This window comes from Parasteatoda tepidariorum, chromosome 9, assembly GCF_982258835.1.
Source record: "Parasteatoda tepidariorum strain Cologne lab strain chromosome 9, Ptep-v5.0, whole genome shotgun sequence".
NCBI classification, from domain to species: Eukaryota; Metazoa; Arthropoda; class Arachnida; order Araneae; family Theridiidae; genus Parasteatoda; species Parasteatoda tepidariorum.
This window is the reverse complement of record NC_141763.1, coordinates 52607225-52627989: the sequence shown is the minus strand read 5'-3', so window position 1 is coordinate 52627989 and position 20765 is coordinate 52607225. Positions and strand designations below refer to the sequence as shown.

At 30.6% G+C, this 20765-nt stretch overlaps 1 long non-coding RNA gene across 2 annotated transcripts in view; it reads left to right on the top strand.

Moving 5' to 3' along the window:
- The window catches only part of LOC147804059 (uncharacterized), a 67894-nt gene that overhangs the window by 36009 nt on the left and 11120 nt on the right, over positions 1–20765 (top strand). For both annotated transcript variants that reach the window (XR_015429226.1, XR_015429225.1), the window contains exon 2: positions 9411–9504. This is a non-coding gene — a long non-coding RNA (uncharacterized LOC147804059). The remainder of the gene's footprint in view (positions 1–9410; positions 9505–20765) is intronic.

Here is a 20765-nt window from a genome sequence, read left to right as displayed (position 1 = left end):
GCGCCAAACCTTATCCTATTTGTTTGGAAATAATAAAAAATAAATAAATCAGATTCTTTATTAAATTTAACTTCAAAGATCAGTTCGTCACATTTTAAAAATTTTGTTCTAAAGAAAAATAGGAAAGCAAGGTGCGTGATTAAAAAAGAAGCTTTTAGATCTTTGTTTAGGTTGCGTAGTAAGGAAAAACGATAAAATTGACCTTTTCTTTTCAACTTAATTAATAACGGAAATTTTTCTTTTTTTTTTCATTAAAGAACAGTTTGTAAAATAAAAAACAACCACCCTGAGTAACTTTTGAACTAACGATCGGATCTTTACGCTCTGGGACTCAATTTTAATGTTTAGAGGGGGCACCTCAAATATGCTAATTAGTTAGAGCAGACGATATTTTAAGTTACGAAATCAGACACAAAAACGTATTTTTACTGAATAAACATACCTTTCCTATTATTTTTTTTGACGCATAAATATTGATTTTGTAACCAGTTTGGAAGGAAATTGTAAATAAATATTCATTTGACTCGCATTGGTGTTTCATATTGTTTATCAGGGTTCTTTTCGATCCCTGTGGCAACCGTAGCCACTGTTGCACCAAGGCATCCTTGAGTTCATTAATGATAGTTCTACCTGGCTCTAGGGCACCCAGATGGGATTAAGGTCAGGGGACATCGCAGGCCACTGCATTGAATATCTTCTGATCGGAGGTGCTTGTTTACCAACTAAGACCTATATGTGCGATCGTTATCGTCCATTAAGATAAAGTTTAGTCCGCATGCTCCACTGAGAAGTCTCACAAAGGGTGCAAGGATCTCGTCCCAGTACCGCTAACCAATCAGAGTCCTTCTATCGAACGCATGAAGTCGGTATATCCGTCTGCCAAGATGCCTTCCCAAATCATCAGACCACCTCTACCATAGTGGTCTTTATCGACTGAATCGCGACTTAACACTAAAGACAGCCGTTCCCCAATAATCGTTGGTCAAGGATAGGTGTTATCGACACCATGCTAAACACTAGACGGTATTTTTTGGGTTCACAGTCAAAGGGACGCAGACTGCAGGTCGCCTGGTATACAAGCCACCTGCATTAAGTCTCTTCGCGACTGTTATCCGTGAAATGGCTGTTCCGGTTGTACTATACAATTATACAGCCAGCGAGACAATTGCTTTGCTGTCCTGGACCTATTCCTTTTGGCTAGAAGTCTCAAATCTAAAGAAGCCTTTAAGAGCTCCTTTTGCTCTCTAAAGCAGCTTTTGTTGTCTTTTTACGGTCTTGGCAGGTCAACTGAGCACTCTTCCTGTCTCTGTGAACTGTTTCCACAGAGTGGACGCTGCATTTTTCGAAATCCCGAGGTCCCTACGACAGGTAGTCTGTTATTGATCCGTTTCAAAGTATCCAGCATCTTGTGACATCGTAACGACTGGCCCTACTAACAATGGATAAATAAATAAAAAATTTAAATTCAAAGATTGGGCTAAGCCACGATGTTTATCAACGTCTTCACGCTACAAGCTTCAGCGAGCAAATGAGGTACCTCTACATAAATGCGATGACAGCACCACTGCCTTGAGACAGGCCACTGAGTGGCAAAGGTGCCCATTGAAGAGCTTAGCTGCCATCGGATACCTAATTTGTGTAATAGTGGTTCTTATTTTGTTCTTGTTTTTAAAAAAATAAGATACACTCCTCCCTTTTGTTTTCATCAGTATATCAATAGACCAGTTTCCTGTTAATAAAAACTGCTCAGTAAGGAAGTAATTAGAGGAAGGTTGGAATTAGTTCTTAAAATGTTTTTAATTTAGACCCGAAATCTTTGTCTCAAATCTGAGCGCATCTTCATTCGCCGTCGTGCAATTATTGAGAGAGAGACAATGCTTTAAAAATTAGAAAAAAGTAAACAGAACTTTTTAGATAAATGATTTGTTGGTTTTTTAATACTCTTTTTACACAGAATCTAATTTGACCCAAACAAAGTCGGTAGGAATAAGAGCTTAGAAGATAGTAAGGCTGTGTATGTATAACCTAAAAAAAAAGTACGAAATTTGAATACAACCTAATTGCGCTTCAAACATACCCAGTTGGAAAAGTTAAGTATTGTTTTCAATGTATTATTTTCCGCTGCACCGAATGAAGCCGAAAAACAGCGTGGATAAACTAAAAATATAGAAGTTGTAAAGTTTTTTAATGTATAATGAGTATTTTTGACTTAAATACCATTACCTCTGCCGCATATGATCCAATTTTATTTCGCACAACAAACTACGTTGGAAACAATGCCTCACTTTTTTAAATAGCGATAGACACGTAGGTTGATATCAGAAGGTTGAGATTATATCAAAAAGTTGAATTTTTTGCACATTATACGAGGCGCATCCAAAAAGTAAGTTTCCCTATTTTTTTAAAAAAAAGAATTCATTCCTTCATGAGCATATTTATTGGCAACAAGCACAGCAATGTTTCAGCTATTTTTTAACATAGCCACCACCAGAATTGAGACACTTGTCGTATCGTGGGATCAATTTTTGTATCCCTCCGTCTTAGAACTCTGCCGCCTGTGAATGGAACCACGTGGTGAAACAGTAAACGCTGACCGTTACTGTGAAACACTGCAGAAATTGCGACGTGCCATTCAAAACAAGAGGCGTGGAATGCTTACTGCAGGTGTTGTGCTTCTCCATGACAATGCTCGTCCACATATGACTCGACGCACAACAGCTGTTTTGACGAAATTTGGCTCGGAGTTGTTTGATCATCCACCCTACAGCCCTGATCTCGATCCCAGCGATTTTCATGTTTTCTTACACCTCAAGAAGTTCTTGTCCTCCGGTGAGCGTTTTGGCAACGACGAAGAGCTGAAGACGTCTGTCAGTCTGTCACACGCTGGTTCCATTTACAGTCGGCAGAGTTCTACGACAGAGGGATACAAAAGTTAATCCCACGATACGATAAGTATCTCAATTCTGGTGGTGGCTATGTTAAGAAAATAGCTGAAAGATTGCTGTACTTGTTGCCAATAAATATGTTCCTGAAAGTATGAGTTCTTTTTTTAAAAAAAAATAGGGAATCTTACTTTCTGGATGAGCCTCGTACATACCAAAACTTTTTATGACTGTTAAACTGTTCTTGATTTCATTCATACAAAATTAAAAATGCTTTTAGAATAAATACCTCATTTGTCTAGGTAACAAAAATTGAGTTTATCTTTTTTTTACTTTTTCACCTCTCTCTAAATTCAAGGTAGCGGGTAAGGATTACATCAGGAAAGGGGGAAACTTGAGATATCCATATTAGGCTCAAACCACAACTTTCAAAATGATTTCCAGTTTTCCCTTCCGCATAAAAAATTATAAATGAATATGTAATCGGAAAAAAAATCTACGAATTGAATAACATGGAGTAGTTATAAAATGATAGATAGAGAAGGCTGGTTTCATTTAGTAGACAGATTAATTGCTCATGCAGTGTTAAATGGTGGCCGTTTGAATTTAATCTATTTATTTTCTTAATGACTTTATCAAAAGATGTTGTGAGCTTTCTTTTAATGGGATTCCTTTCTGTAAAAACCTATAATTCAATCTAATCTCTAATGCGCATTAGGTTAATTGAAAATGAGATAGAATATATACTAAAATAACAATATTTCCCAAAGTTTTCTTCAAGGAATTTAAAAACGCCACAAATTAAGAGCAGTATACTTTAGGCACAGGAAAAATTGTAATAATTTCGAACTTTTTTTACATTCCATTTTGCCTTAGATAATTATTTGATATTACTTTAATGCTGAAGTTAATGTAATTTTTAAAAAAAAATCACCTACATGGTGGTAAGATTTTTCCATCTCGGAGAAAACTATCAAAGTAAAGAATAATCTCAACTTTGGTAAATTTTATGAGCCCTGACAATACAACGTCGGAGTAAAGTTTTAAATATTGAAAAAAGAAAAATTAGATAACAAACGCTTTTCTTTTTCACAAAGCTGTGGCTTTTTTCATATTGACGTTTTGCGCCATTTTTAGAATTAGCATAGCAGTACACTGGCTAGTGATAGGCCAAATTTAACCGTGATGTAAAACTGTTGCTAAGCAGTTATGAATATTATTATAATGAATATAGCATATTATTCGCAAGCAAGGTTATTTCATTCAATAGAGACTTCAAAAAAAAAAACTTTAATTTATTGAAATTTTTTTTCCATTTTTATGCATAATTAACTGACAATATAAAAAATACAAAGTGACTATAGTTCGGAGCGAGTTAAGAAAAGATCATTGCGGTATAGGATTTAAATAAACATCCCTGACTGCATATACACTCTATAACAAAAAAATCGAGGCACCAAGAAGAAATCATCCGATTGCTTTGAAATTTCGTATGCATGAATGTTTTGAGCAGATCAGGCTGGAATGATGCCGACTGGGGACGTATAGTCTTTAGCGACGAATCCCGCTTCCAACTGTGACCAGACGATCATCGAAGACGCGTTTGGAGACGCACAGGGAAGAGGGGGGATCCTGCCTTCACTATCGCACGCCACACCGGCCCTCAACAAGGCATTATGGTCTGGGGTGCCATTTCCTTTGACAGCCGGACCCCTTTGGTCGTCATTAGAGGTACACTTACTGCACAGCGGTACGTCGACGACATCCTAAGACCTGTTCTGCTACCGTTCCTTTTGCAGCTCCCTGGGCAGGTTTTTCAGCAGGACAATGCCAGACCACATACGGCACGTGTTGCTATGAACTGTCTGCAAGCTTGTCAAACTCTTCCTTGGCCTGCCAGATCACCAGATCTCTCTCCCATCGAGCATGCCTGGGATATGATGGGAAGGCGATTGCATCTAGCACGGAAAGTTGATGACCTCGTTCGACAATTGGATCGAATTTGGCAGGAAATACCGCAAGAGACCATCCGGGAGCTTTATCGGTCTATGTGGCAGCTTGTATCCAGTCTAGAGGCGGGTCAACACATTATTGAACTTGTTACTGTAACTCTGCAATACATTATTCAATTGTTCTGAAATTTTAATCATTTACTATTCTGTACATTGTCTTCCTATCCATCAATTTTCGTTTCAATCGCACAACTCATTCCTGGTGCGTCGATTTTTTTTGTTATAGAGTGTAGTTCAGTTTTATTTAGTTGTCAAATTATATAAATATGCTATCAATAAAATAAAAGTTTTTAAAAGTTAAACTCATTAGAGAGAAATTTAATTTGTGTTATCTTTTACGATATATATGTCATAAAATAAAATAAACTCAGTGGCGTGACAGTCCAAAGAGGGTCAAGGCCTACTGTGCCCATCTCAGTTTTCTTGAACTCGGGCTCTGGGGTGCAGGAGCAAATGTTCCGATTGTCAGCGGAAAACCCAGAGTTTGGTACCCAAGCGCTTGCTTGGTACTCAGTTTATCCACCCACTGAAGGGATGAAAGGCTGAGTCAACCTTGGCCGGTCCTAGGACCTGGACCTGGATCGAACCTAGGACCTGCGGCACAAGCAAACGAAGCGCTACCACTCAGCCTCCGGGTGTCATATATGTCATAGAATTATTAAAAAAAGGGATATAATTTCGTAGTCTTATTGGAATCCTAGATTTGACGGCTTATTTAGATAAATAAGGAGAACATTCGTTCTTAAGAAAAAGAAACTATATGTCGTTGCAAGAGCACTGGATTTGATTGGACCACTAGAAATGGCGCGTCTTATGCTGACATATTCTTAACAAATCAAACGCGAGATAACGAATTTTTTTTAATTTTTGCCCGTTGTTGTAGAAAATCGTCTCCAGTAAACAATATTTATTATTCATTCATCGATTTCTTTAAACGCGAGCAGAAAGACGAATATTTGTTACGATTTTTAGATATCATTTATATTAATTCTTATTGACAAAACAATAGTTTTTATTCAATAAGTTTTATTTTCCTAATTTTGCAAAATTTAAGAAAGAAAACTGAAGGCAGCCCGTGAAACGTCGTTTCAAGAGTTGTTGATATAGGTTTGCGTTGGGATCTTAGCATCCATTTGGCATACACGTAAATGCAAACAAAAAGCTCTCTCAGTAAGGATAATGGTTTTTTCTTAACTTGCAACTGAGTATAGGTCGTCCCGTCTTCTGCTCGCTGAGTTCGCCATCTCATAGAACTTCTTTTCAAGTTCCTTTCAGATTGTTCCCCGCTTACTCATTAAATAATGGGGTAATTTACACTGTAAAAAAATTTCCGGTAAAAAGTACCTGCACCTTGAGGGACTGTAGAATATACAGGGTGTCCCAAAACGACCGCATAAACTCTGCACAGCTAGATTCCTCGTTGGGAGTACAAAAAAACTGCCCAAAGAGGCGTTCCTGTACGATCCATAGTTTACGAGAAAAATACGAAAAACAAAGCATGGCGTCACTGCCGGTGCAAGAAAAAGCACTTCATTGAACATATCAACAGCAGTATACTATGCACAATTTAAAGCAGAATGTGCGCGGCGAGCGTTTCAAACGTTATCGCCTGGAAAGATATGCAAATACTGTTGTTGATATGTCCAATAAAGTGTTTTATGCGGTCGTTTTGGGACACCCTGTTTATATATATATATATATATACATATATATATATATATATATATATATATATATATATATATATATATATATATATATATATATATACATATATATATATATATATATATATATATATATATATATATATATATATATATATATATATATATATATATATATATATATATATATATATACAGTGCACTCCCGATTATCCGGGTTAATCACCGGGATAGGTCGCACGGACAATCGAAAAACACGGATAATCCGAAAACTCCTTTAATTAAGGAAAAAATCAATATCAGTGCAAAAAAAAATAAATATTACTGACATTTGCATGCTGTTTAACATCAAACTAGTAATTTTCCTTTTAAAAAAATGTGTAATGCGTCTTCGTCATATGTCGATACACACGTTTTACGAACCGCAGTAATGTCACCATAATCAAATCCTCCCATTTAATCTAATAAAGTTTCCACAGAGCAGCAGAAATAGCGATTGTATTTCCCTCATTTACTACATCTTCTGCATCAGTTACTATCATCACTATTTGATTTAACAACATACGATGTCTTCATCTGTCAAATACTGGAAGTCAGGCTCACATGCATCACTTTGAAACCAATCTTCAAAATTTTCTTCGTCAAGAATTTCGAAACCTCAGATTTCTTTTGCTTGTTCGAGAATACTGTTATCATATTTTTCTTGAACATCTGAAGAAGATTGCTCATCAAGCGATATGATCTTTCTCCAAGATCGTGATAAAGTAGACGATTTTACCTTTGACCATGCTGCTAATATTCCATATACTTCAATCCAATAACGAATATTGCTTCCAAAAATTTGGTAGTGTTATAACTTCATGAATAAATTTTTTTAAAATCTTTAAATTGTTTCTCTTTATATTTTTCGTGTGACTACGGAATGAGCACGGATAATCGACAGTGTACTGTAAATATATATATATATATATATATATATATATATATATATATATATATATATATATATATATATATATATATATATATATATATATATATATATATATATATATATATATATATATATATATATATATATATATATATATATATATATATATATATATATATATATGTATATATATAACGCTTGAATTCATCTTATTTTGTCATAACTCAATTTTAGTCAATCAAAATTTTACTGAAGTCAATTTTAATACGCCTTCTGTCGAATGATGAATCCATTATAATTTTTACTAAACATTTATTAAGAAAAAGAACTAAGAGAGAGAGTACACATTATTTACAAGGAGACGAAGTCCCGGAAGATTCTTACACGTTCATTTTCAAAAAACGAGTGTGCACACTTCTTACATGCAACATGTAATTATTATCTCTTCTACGTCATGTGATCCATAATATCCAGACTTTTTTTTTTAGGGTTGACGCCGTCAGAAGCAATCACAAAACCGAAGGAAGATATTATTAAAATCTCAAAATATTTATCAAATTGAATGGTATTTCGGCTTAAAAAAGACATTTTACTGCGCAGTATGGATTCACTTTTAAGCACAGATTACACACAAATCTCTAACAAATTAACGATGATTGTGAGAAGGAGATCTTTAAAAAAATATTCTCATCTGTTAGGAATGATTCAAAAATTAAAAGAAATAATTCTTTTTACCAATTATATATATATATATATATATATATATATATATATATATATATATATATATATATATATATATATATATATATATATATATATATATATATATATATATATATATATATATATATATATATATATATATATATATATATATATATATATATATATATAATACTGCAATTTTTACACAAATATTTATTTAACTAGAGTGATTCACGGATTTTACGGTAATTTAAAAATAGCACCTGATATGTTTTTTTTAAATATTTTTAAAAATTATTTCGATTTTTGAATTTATCTATAGTCTTTTTTACCATGACTTGAACCATATATATATATATATATATATATATATATATATATATATATATATATATATATATATATATATATATATATATATATATATATATATATATATATATATATATATATATATATATATATATATATATATATATATATATATATATATATATATATATATATATATATATATATATATATATATATATATATATATATATATATATATATATATATATATATATATATATATATATATATATATATATATATATATATATATATATATATATATATATATATATATATATATATATACACGTCAAGCTTATACAATTTATCCGCATTTTTAATATAAAACTAAACAGAAGAATTTCCTGTTTCTTTAAGTGCGTCAACTTTGTCTCAATACTTTTCTTTATAGATACATTTAATAGATTATGAAATGCGCCAGTATTGGATTAGTCTTTTATTAACTATTTCTTTCTACTTTGTCTACAAAATAAGCTCCTCAAATAGCTACAGTAACTTGAAAAATCCCGTAGTTAGACATCTGCGAAAGATTAGCTATTTCGTTAATTCTACAAAAAAAAAGAAGAAAAAAAACTATTTTGAAGAGATTTGCCAATTGCCAAAGATTAACTTGTCGGTAAGAAAACGTTATCCCAGTCACAGACAAAAGAAACAAAATTGTTGAATACCATTTATTTAAAAGACCTTCCTTTCTTAAATACCCTATAATTTTAGTCTTTTTCAAATCGGAAATAAATGTTCTGTATCAACATTTCCTTGAATCACGTATTTCTGCATTGTAAATCTTGAGTTACTAAAAAACAATAAAAAAAAAAGGTTCTGAAAACTGAAAATGCCCCTTTCAATGCAGGTTAATGCTACTTTTCGTAGAAAAAAAGTACTTTCAAGCCTCTAAGTTGGTCATCAAGATGGCAATCTTCGAGAGAAATTATATGGCCTTCAAAGTAAGAAGAAGTTTGATTTTTTATTTAACAAGTTTGCTCAAAGTGTTTTATTCGCAGAATACAATAAAAAGTGTAGTTCTATGAAAAGTTTCAGTTGGTTAAACACTTTCAACCTATATAGGAGAAATTTCCTTGTTTATAAAGTTATGGATCTAATAAAAAAAAAGCGTTATATATTTGCTCTAAATAATACTGTTGTTCTTTTAGAACAGGGGTTTCCAACTTACATGAGGCCGGGGGCTACGATTGAAAACACAGATTAAATGGCGAGCCGCAACTTCATCAAAATTTCATGTAGGACTCTTTTTATGTTTGAAGGAGCATTAAATATTACATTCAGATTTTTACGAAGTTGTACAAAACAAAAGTATTGCATTACAAATTAAAATATGCAATTAAATTTTTAAAAATATTTAATTGCATATTAAAAAATTTGGGCTACAATAACTTTAATGTGCACTTATGTATTAATCAATCAATGTGCAACAGATATCTAATTGTTAAGATATAAAACTTTAAAAAGGTTGGTATTAAAACTTACATAGTAGTACACAAAATGTTCAATGAGAAAAGAGAGGTTTGTCTGCTGCAACCACCAGAGAATAGATTTTTACATTTTAAATTTAAAATTTACAAATGTGTGTACAAATATTTTCATCCAAAATGAGTGGTTTCAGAAAGTTAAATCGGAGAATTTCTTCGAAAAAATTTTTGATACACAGATGCTAAATTATATTCCCAAAATACAAAAAAATGAAATAAAAAATAGTAACATACGCGATTATTTTTGTATTTGAATAAATATTTTCTTGGGTGCAAAACCTGAGAGATAAATTTTTTGCACAGTTGGTATGTTAAATTTCACAGAAACGAAGAAATTAGGTTTTTATTAACGAGAAAAGTGTTTTAAACCCTTCTAGATTCTTTACGAAAATTGTCCGCAAAAAAATGACAACTAATATATTTTAGTTCGCGGGCAGCAAAAAAAGGCTTCGCATGCCGGATGCGGCCCCCGCGCCGCCAGTTGGAAACCACTGTTCTGGAAGCTGAAACACTGTTATAGGTATTTACTTAATTTGTTTCAGAAAAAAATTACGAGTTAACGAAGTTACAATAACTTCAAAATAAAGAAGGAGAAAAATTATTTTTTATTTAACAAATTTGCTCATGATTTTTTATTCGTAGAATACAATAAAAAGTGTGGTTCTATAAAAATTTTCAGTTTGTCATACACTTTTAACCAATATAGGATTCTTTGTTTATAGTAAATTTATGGATCTAATAATCAAAAAGCGTTATCTATTTGCTCTAAATAATACTGTTGTTCTTCTAGAAGCTGAAACACTGTTATAGGTATTTACTTAATTTGTTTCAGAAAAAAATTACGAGTTAACGAAGTTACAATAACTTCAAAGTAAAGAAGGAGAAAAATTATTTTTTATTTAACACATTTGTTCATGATTTTTTATTCGCAGAATACAATAAAAAGTGTTTTCAAAAAAAATTTCAGGTTGTCATACACTTTTAACCTATATAGGATTCCTTGTTTATAGGTAAGTTATGAATAGTAATAAAAGCAAAAAGTGTCTAATAATCAAAAAGTTTAACCTATTTACTATTAATGAAACTGGTGGTTTTCTAGAAACTGAAAAACTGTTATAGTTGTTTACTTACTTTTTGGGGGAAAAATTTTAGCTATCAGCGACGTTATATAGAGTAAAAAAGGGAGAGAGATAATTTTATTTTTTATTTCGCGACTTTTTATTCAAGGAATTTTATGAAATTCGTGTAATTTTATTAAATATATTGGTTGATTAAACATTTTCAACCTATATGGGATAAATTTCCTGATTTATAATACATTTATGGGTCTTATAATCTACTTGCTACGAATAAAAACCTTGGGTTTTCAAGAAACCTAAACTCTGTTATAGTCATTTACTTACTTTTGAGTAAAGTATTATTAATATTTTAGATTACGCCTGTTAATTTACATCTGATACATCTGTTATTTTAGTATAAAATTATATTCAACTGTGTAGAATTGTTATCAGTATTTTACTTACTTTTTTTAAGGGAATTCAGATTATTTTTCCATTTATCGTCTCCATGTTATAAACACTTATATATTTGTATATTTTTTTAGATAATTTACATAACCTTCAAAATTTAATCTTAATAAAGTCGCAAGAAAGTTTTCTTTTGATAGTAATTTCATTAGTTTAGTCATGATTTTTATTCCCTGAATAATGCCAGTTGGTTTAATGCCTTTTATTTACATTTATTACTAATTTTTATTTTTTATATTAATATATTAAGTAAAGTGTATAACAATCAAAAAGCTTTATCTAGTTACAGTATATAAAATTTTCGGTTCTCATTAAACCGAAAATCTGTGATAAAAATAACTCTGAATCTTTTTTCGCTGGTTTGCAGATCGCTCATGTTCAAGTTATATACTAACTAATTAAATTAGGTATGTCTTTTTATATAACAATTAATTTAATTGAATTCATTTTGAAGAATCATTAAATAAGAATAATTCGAAACGTAAGAGCTTATTTTATTTAAAAAAAATGGAGAATTTGGGACGGGCTTTTAGTAATTTTGTAAGGCAAGAAATAAAAATAATGAAAAATTTCGTTAAAGAATATTCATAAAATTGCATTTTTAATGTTTTCCTCAATACAAATAAATAAAGCCGCGATGGCTCAGGGGATATAGCGTGCGCCTTCCAATGAGACGAATCATGTTCGAATCCCGGCGATGACTGGTCTATATGAATCCGCATCCGGTTTACACCGACCACAGTACTGTTGTGAAATATCCTCAGTGGTAAATGGATCATGGGTTATATCAGTCCCTTTGCCGTCAGGCTAACCGTGGGAGGTTCTTGTGGTCTTCCTCTCCATACAACGCAAATGCGGGTTAGCGCCATCATAAAGTCCTTCACTAAAGCAAATTTCGCCCAATAATTGATCCAGGAGTTCCCTTGTCTTCTGAGTTGGGTTCAAAATTACAAAGCTAAGGAGTTGATCATTAGAAGTCGTAAACCGAAAAAATTGGATCATCTGTTCAACGATGGTTATAAAATAGAAATAAATAAATTTATAAAGTTGACAGCACAGCGAGAAGTCGGTTGTATTCGTTGATTCTTATATTGATTACAGTTACTCATTGAAAACACTCAGTGTTTCGATTTTTATGACATGGTCAACTAAATGTGAGATAAAAAAAAATTCATTTGCAAATTTTTAAATAACTCACATTTGAATCAAGAATAATTTTTTTCAACATTTTTCTAATATTTTTATCCTTTCTAGAGCTGATATTCTGAAGTTAACTTAAATTATATTGAACGTTCAATTAGAAAGTTTTTTCACAAACCATATGAATCCTTTATAAAAATCAATTATTCATCAAATTCCCTTGCTCTTGAAATTCAAATGATTTTGCTGTACATTTTGATTACTAAATTTATAAGAATAAATATGTAAATACAAAGTGAGTTAACTAAATTCAAAGGATGAAAGCCTGTTTTCTGAATTTAAGAAGTAAAATAAATTAAAATAAGTTTACTAAATTCAAAGAAAAACACAAACTCCCACCTTTCCGACGTTAAAATTGATGATAATAGCAAAATGATTCTTGGATTCGGTTCTTTTTTGATACCTATTATTCCAATTACGAATCCAGACAGTGCAGGTCAAGGTTAATGGGAAATTAATTTGATTCTCTGCATATTTGCATGCAAGCCCTATTCAACTAAATCTCACACCCGAAACAGAAAAACATGTCCACCCAAAAAGGATTTTCAACTTCTTTCACGAAATTCAATTTTTCTTCACGGATATTAAAGAGAGAAGGAAAAAAAATGATGAGTTCATTTTTTGCACTATAGAATCGTTTTACACGAACTACTACTATCAAAATACTCTTGGTAAAATTAAAATTTTCCTTTGAATACTTTACATATTTTATTTTAGTGAATCTATCAAAATATCTTATCAAAATAACTATCTAAAAATTATTTTGTTAAACCAATGTTAATTTTAACTTGAATAAATTGCAGGAAAAACTTTATTTGGAAAAATTTGTATTAGCAACTTGATATTTAACATTTGATGCAATACAAATATTAGTTCAAATATTTTACTCTATAAATTTGATAATTTACTCTTGATAAAATTAAAATTTTCATCTGGATACTTTGCATATTTTATTTTAGTGAATCCATCAAAAAGTTTCCTTAGAAAATGAGAACACCGCAATAAAATAAATAAAAATAAATATGAAGAAAAATTGAAAATAACTGTGCCTTTTTCTCAAAACTATATTTTCTACTTATTTATTATTATTAATTACTTATTAGTATTAATATATCAGTATTAGTATTAATATACAAGTATATATTTATATCTCAAATTAATGTTTTTAATATAATTTAAAGACTTCACATGCATTAACATTACTATCGTCCTGAGGTTATGACAGTTTTTGATGATTTAACCAACTCTTGACGATTTGAAAAAGTAATTGATGGTTTAAACCAACTTTTTACCTCTGCCATGTTGACGTCGAAAGCCGACTATGCTGTTAATTGATCACTTTATTTGTTTTGTTTCAATATTGATACTAAATTTCATTAAAACTAGTCGATTAGTTCAGGAGATCTAATTTAAAAACCTTTTAAATATCAGTGTTAAGTGTATAAAAAAATTCCACTATTTGTCACTTATTTTATAACAATAAGTCTAACTTTTAACAAAATATTGCATTCACTTTATTCATAATAGAAATAAAGCCCACAGATTAGTTAAAGAGACATGTGTTGTAGGCTGATTCTCTCTTTGCAAACTGCCGCCATCCTTTTGTATTGCATCCGGATGATTGGAAAAGTATCCAGCATTTTCTAATGAGCCAGATACTTTTAGGCTCTTTGAAATAATCCCGCATGCTCTTAAACTAATTACAAAATATATAATTCAATGTTACCAATCTTACCTTGTCAATTTATTTTAGACAGTTTGTAATAAGCCCGGAGTAGTGAAGGCTGATTGTAAATGGCCTTCACAAAAGTTATTTGCAATAAGCCAAAGCAAATTCTGTTTATTGGACTTATTCTGAGCATGAATGGTAATTAGTCAAAAGGAATAAAGGCGAAATACAATGAGGGTTAAAAAATATCAGACAGGTTACAAAATAGCGAAGACTCGTTCATTTAGCTTGGCGTATTTCAAATTGATCTAGCTTTCAATTAGTCTACGAAATATATACTCTTTTGGTTTATTTATAATTAAAAATAATACCACAATCTGCGAGTTATATTCCACTCAGTAATACAAAAATTTAGCTTCTCAATGAGTTTAGTAAAGTTAATTTAAAATTTCAATTTGCCACATGCTAAGTACATCTGGGAGGGTATTTATTTCAAAGACATTTACATCAGATAGAAAAGGGTGTGTTTGGTGTTCGACGAAGTAGGTGTCTTTAATTTTCCTGGAAAGGATACTAATTAAGTAAACTATTTATTCTCAAATTCTTACAGTTAACTGGCAGAAATCCTTAAACATGTGTCAAATTAACCATTCTTAATTTGTATGAAACAGCAGGGAAAAAAATCTCCTTCAATTTGAAGTAGTTACGAAATGACATAAGAAAATATAAATTTAATTTGCAGCGGTTTTGGTTAATATATGTCAAGTTGAGAATAATGTCTATAAATAGTTATATAAAATGTGTTGGGTCAAAAAAAAATTTTTGTAGTTTTTATTATGGAAACTTTTATTACATTTTGTCTCAAAGGAGATTATTGGTATGAATCAGATCTAACTGTATAATTAATTTGTTATAATTTTTTTATTACATTAAATTTTGTTTTCGCTTAATTTAAAAGCGGGATTTCTGTCATTTGGATTTAATTCAATTAAATTTTATTTAAATTTTATTTAAATTTTAAATTAAAATTAAATTTTGAAATTGAAGATATATCTATGTCAAAATATGCCATTCGATGTAATCAATTTCTTCACATTTTAAACATAATATTTTTTATGTACAAAGATAAAATTTTTGTGATTCTTACTCTCTTTATCAGGCTATCCCGTCCATGTATAGATGAATATATAATAAATAGGAATATATGTCTAATATATGTGAATAGATGTTAAGTGATATACTACGCTATAACTCTTGACATATATTGATGTTTATGTAATATATATCAAGAGGTGCTGTGGTATATTGAAACTTATTATTTTGTGATAAAAAAAGCAAATAGTACTGAAAAAAAAAGGCGTAACCACATTAATGGAGAGTCTCTTTTAAAAGATGACTTCATAGAAATTATTAAAAAAAAATTTCTAATCACTCTGAACACCTAAGCAGAAGTACAAATAAATCAGTCACGTAAATATAAAATGTAAATTTATCTAAGAATGTGGTTATAACATTACTTTTGTTAAAAAAAATTATTTTCTTTCATTTCGTTTATACGGTTGTCAGGCGAGGAAACTTTATATGACTGATTCACCGAACACCTCCTCTAAATAGTTAACCAGAATATTCCCCGGTGAGAGATTTTTATGAGGACAGTTCATTTAATGTTGCTTTAAAAAAAAAACTCTTAAAAGGTGCGGCTTTTGAACCTTGACCACAGTAAATTGTATGAAGAAGTGTATTAAATTTTCTTTTCTACATTCAATTACACAGATGTCCAACTGAGCCGAATCGCTTTTAACATGGAAAACAAGGTTGAGGATTTAAACACATTGCAACGAAAAAAATTATTGGATCCTATAGTTTGCATTTATCTCTAATTATTTAAATCAACTATATGTATATGGGGTGGTTAAATCAATTATATACGTATATGGGGTGGTTAAATCAACTATATGTATATGGGGTGGTTAAATCAATTATATATGTATATGGGGTGGTTAAATCAACTATATGTACATGAGATATATGCGCGGTTCGAAATTTTGAATGTGAACACCCCTATTATTTATTTGTAGATTCGGATACTCTAGGAAAAAATAACCCTATTACCCTATTCGAGGTATAGGTTTATGCATTTTGCTTCACAAACGGCACTACAATCGGGATAATTAAAAAGGTTAGAAACTGTGTAAAATGGTAGTAACTCCAGATACATCAGATTAAAAATAAAAACTAATTAAACTAAAAATATTTCGGTGTTTCTTTCGAAGAAAAAGTTTTTTTTAAAAAAAACCTGTTAGTTTTATTTTAAATTTGTCAATTTATATCTTCTTAATCTAATTGAAAATAAAATTACACACAAATAAGAATGTTCCACTTTTTTATTCGGAAATTTTTTTTAAAAAACAGCTTGTACCCTATTTCATTTTTCTCGGTTACAGAACGATCTATGTCGCAAAATGCATGTACCTATAACTCAAGTAGGGTGACTTTTTTCTGGAAAATCCGAATCGGCAATAAAAAATAGGGTTTCGTGTTTAAGATTTCTAAGTTGCCCCTACCTCACCCAAGGAGGTGTAGGTTGAAAGATGGAATTCGGTATCTTTAGATATTTTTTGAAAAAAATATTGAATATGACTATATTCACTTTTTCTATCCGATGTTCATTCCTCGAAATATTTGACTATTCTCCCAAAAATTGTTTTCGCTTCAAATTAAATAAGATTTTTGTTTATGCATTATTACTAAAGAAAGGGATATACCAAATATGACAGACAACTTAAAAAATCAATTGAAAAAACGGAAAGAGATAGAGCGTACAGTTTACTGCATTCTGTTAACGAAACCTTAATATTTTGAACAAACTACTGAAGTATTCGCACGAACGTCCGTTAGTTCAGTCCTTAAATTTAGTTCTCAGACAGACTCGATTCAAATTAAATGGGATTTTTATTTATGCATTATTACTAAAGAACAGGATATACCAAATATGACAGATAATTTTTAAAATCAATTGAAGAAGCGGAAGGAGCTAGAGAGTACAGTTTGCTGCATTCGGTTAACGAATCCTTAATATTTTGAACAAACTACTGAAGTATTCGCACGAACGTCCGTTAGTTCAGTCCTCAGTTTGGTCCTCAGACAGACTCGATTCAAACTAAATAGGATTTTTATTTATACATTATTACTAAAAAACGGAGTATACCGAATATGACAGACAATTTTTAAAATCAATTGAAGAAGCGGAAGGAGCTAGAGAGTACAGTTTGCTGCATTCTGTTAACGAATCCTTAATATTTTGAACAAACTACTGAAGTATTCGCACGAACGTCCGTTAGTTCAGTCCTCAGTTTGGTCCTCAGACAGACTCGATTCAAATTAAATAGGATTTTTATTTATACATTATTACTAAAAAACGGAGTATACCGAATATGACAGACAATTTTTAAAATCAATTGAAGAAGCGGAAGGAGCTAGAGAGTACAGTTTGCTGCATTCGGTTAACGAATCCTTAATATTTTGGAGAAACTACCGAAGTATTTGCACGAACGTCCGTTAATTTAGTCCTCAGATTGCTCCTCCGTTGTTGCTGCAAATAATGGTTAGTTTGAAAAACTTATTTTTGTATCGTTTTCCACACGAAGAAAAACAAAGTACTGTAAAATTACTGTTCTACATAGTAATGACAACTCTGGTTTAAAAAAAAAAAAACTTGATTTTGTTTAATAAAATGAAAATATATGATATTTTAACACATTTGGTAATTTTGCCGTTCGTATTGTAGCCGTAAACCAAAAATTCAGGTCTCGAAATTAATTATAGTACTTATTACTGTGCTGCGTCTAGTAAGAAATTTGTGCTGCGGTGGATCAGTGATTAAGTCACTAGACTGTCACTTTGAAGAACCGGGGTTCGATCCCCAGGCGTTGCTTGTAGCCCACCTAGTTTCAGATTGGCGCGTACCAGCTTCCTAGGTAAGTAAAGGCTGCATGTGCACAGTGTTGATCACTTTGCCACATTCATGCCGTTGCTCACGAAACTGTAATCTCAATGATCTTTCTAGCCCACAACGGGCTGTTAAAGATAATGCTTTACTTTTTTGCTAGTAAAAAATTGAAAACTGAAAAGTTAATAAATTTATTATAATGTTTAATTAGGCTGTTCAAATAGAAAATGAGAAAAGTTTTTGCCCTTTACCAATATATAAAACTTATATTGGAAAATAACATTGAAAGTTTCGAAGTTGAAAGTTGAACAACTTGCATCCTATCTACACTTAATTCAATATCTTTCTCAATAATATAATTTTTGGTTTATATTTTCTGGAATGATGGAGTTTAGGACAAATCATTTGCATGATAATGAAATCAGTGCCAATATCTTTTCTGCAATAAACGTGTTTTTAATTTTTTTTCTTTGCTTTGAAGAGAAATTTTTAACAATAAAACAGATACTTAATTAAAGAATAAAGTTTTTCTCAATAGAAGTAAAAAGCAGCCGGAATTATGTTGCGATTAAAAAAAAACATTAGTCTAAATTTTGAAAAGTTGGTAACAATAATAATAGCTGAATTAAAAATATCATTTAACAAAACAGACTGTGAAGTTTAATGGCAGGGTTTCTATGATTGCTTAAAATAATAAACAAGTTTCCATTTGCATATGGGAGTATTTTTACGTCATTATTGAATTATTCTTAGTAAGAAAGGGACAATACAATAACTACATTTCAAACATCTATATTGAGATTGATCACCTTCTAGATCAACTTCAGATAAAAGATTGACATGTCCTAGATTGTGCATATGCCTGACGAAGAAATGACAATAAAACTCTGTGTATAATGAGATGCGATGCCTAAACATTTCACTAATCTTTCAAATTAAATAATTTTTTATATTTCCAATTTGGTTCACAAAAGCACATATAGTTAAAGTGTTTAGGGACTATTCGCGATCGCAACGAACAACTATAGGGGGCGTTGTTGTATGAGACTAATACCTGCGATTTCTATATGAACAGTCATTCAGTTACTCTAGAGACGTCGTTAATGTAGCATTGCAACGTTCCTTCTTTATTGTGGCTAATTAAATTTAAAAAAGAAAAATGCTTGATATTCTTTCTTATGCAAACGAAAACAAAATGGTATCTCTTTTTATTAGAGAAGGAATATCCAAAACACATCGGAAAAATATTTGTACATTAACAGAAAAAAAATATGTATATTCTTATAAGAGTTAAAACCTAATGCCCGAGAAATAGTATTACTAAATTTAACATGAAAGGCCTATTTAAACTTTACATTCCATAGTTTTAAGAATCATATTACTTCAAAAATTAAAATGAACAAAAAGTATACATAAGCCTCATAATTTTATGAAATTTAATTTTGTAAACAAAGTTTTTTGACAACAATTTTTATCAAAAATTTCAAGTTTCAATAAAAATCCTTATTTAGAAACTAAGAAACGTAAAATAAAGAATGCTGACGAAGCAAAAACAAAAAATCAATTCTTTTTTGTCGCCATTTTTAGTGCTACGAAAATTCGTCTTTGGGATTTGCCAAAAACAAAACAAGATGCAATTTTATTTTTTCAGGAGGGAAATATTTTACCGAAAAAACGATAATGTGCCAATTCCCACAACATGAAACTTTATCTTGGTAAACGTACGTTTTGGAAATGTTATTTCATTTGGAATCTTATTTATCAGAGTTCATATGGCGATATGATTGTTTTGAATCTATGCTAGCTAATCTCTATATCGGCTCATTTTCCACCGAAATCCGATTGACTATTTTAATTTTAAATAAAGTGTTTTATTTTAAGGAATTGTCGCAAAAATTTTAAGTGTAGATTGGCGGCACTTAAAAACCGCCAAATCTGTAGAGGCGGTGGCGTTAATAAGTAAGTACCGAATTTTTATTCCATACTTTTCTGAATCATATTACTTCAAACATTAGAATATGCAAGAAGTATACATAACACATAATGTTATACCATTTAATTTTTCAAAAAAAGTATTTTGAGAACAATTTTTATCAAAAAATTATAAACTAAAAAACGGAAAATAAAGAATTCTTAGGATAAAAAAAACGATTTTAAGAATTCTTTACATTGAAATAAAAACTTTCATATTGTTTCTTTTTTTATTATTCTTATAGTTCTTAATCAGACGTAAGAAACCATTCTGTAGAGAACCATCATCAAATGAAAAAAAAATATTTACAAGCAAATTTTTTATTGTAAAAATCATTGCACTTACCTGATTTATAATTCCCGGAGAATTCCAAAATGATAAGTTCCTTGTTTGAAAACTTTA